The sequence below is a fragment of the Phoenix dactylifera genome, chromosome 10, assembly GCF_051530095.1.
Source record: "Phoenix dactylifera cultivar Ajwa chromosome 10, Ajwa_hap1_PhDact_Kaust_v1.1, whole genome shotgun sequence".
Classification (NCBI taxonomy): domain Eukaryota; kingdom Viridiplantae; phylum Streptophyta; class Magnoliopsida; order Arecales; family Arecaceae; genus Phoenix; species Phoenix dactylifera.
In genome coordinates, this window is record NC_143199.1 from 12,279,036 (window position 1) to 12,279,576 (window position 541).

The 541-nt window shown below is 33.8% G+C and overlaps 1 non-coding gene across 1 annotated transcript; it reads right to left on the reverse strand.

Moving 5' to 3' along the window:
* Positions 1-218: 218 nt before the first annotated feature.
* On the reverse strand, positions 219-325 carry LOC120112970 (small nucleolar RNA R71). The gene has a single exon (XR_005514620.3). It is a non-coding gene; the product is annotated as a small nucleolar RNA R71 (small nucleolar RNA).
* Positions 326-541: the final 216 nt, after the last annotated feature.

Sequence of the window (541 nt, forward strand, 5' to 3'; positions counted from 1 at the left end):
AAAGTCCCTATTTGCATCTCAAAGAATTTGATGAAGTGTGTTCAACACTTCATTTCAATGATGTCACTGAAGAGGTAGTTAAACTTAAGTTATTTCCTTTTTCTTTAAAAGAAAAAGCTAAGTCATGGTTACACTCCTTAAGGCCTAGGACCATAGCTACCTGGCAAGAAATGACAAGAGAATTTTTAAAGAAATTCTTCCCAACACATAAAACAAACACACTTAGAAGAAATATCATGAACTTTGCACAAAAGAATGGAGAGACATTTTTTCAGTGTTGGGAAAGATTTAAGGACCTTCTGCTTGCTTGCCCACATCATGGATATGAAATTTGGAGGGTCATTAGTTTCTTTTATGATGGTTTGTCCTCCAATATGAGACAATTTGTAGAAATGATGTGTAATGGTGAATTCATGAGTAAGGAACCAAATGAAGCCTGAGATTATTTTGATCTTTTAGCAGAAAATGCACAAGCTTGGGATACAACAGATAAAAATGAAAAATCTAAAATAGCACCTAATGCAAAAGGAGGAATATATCT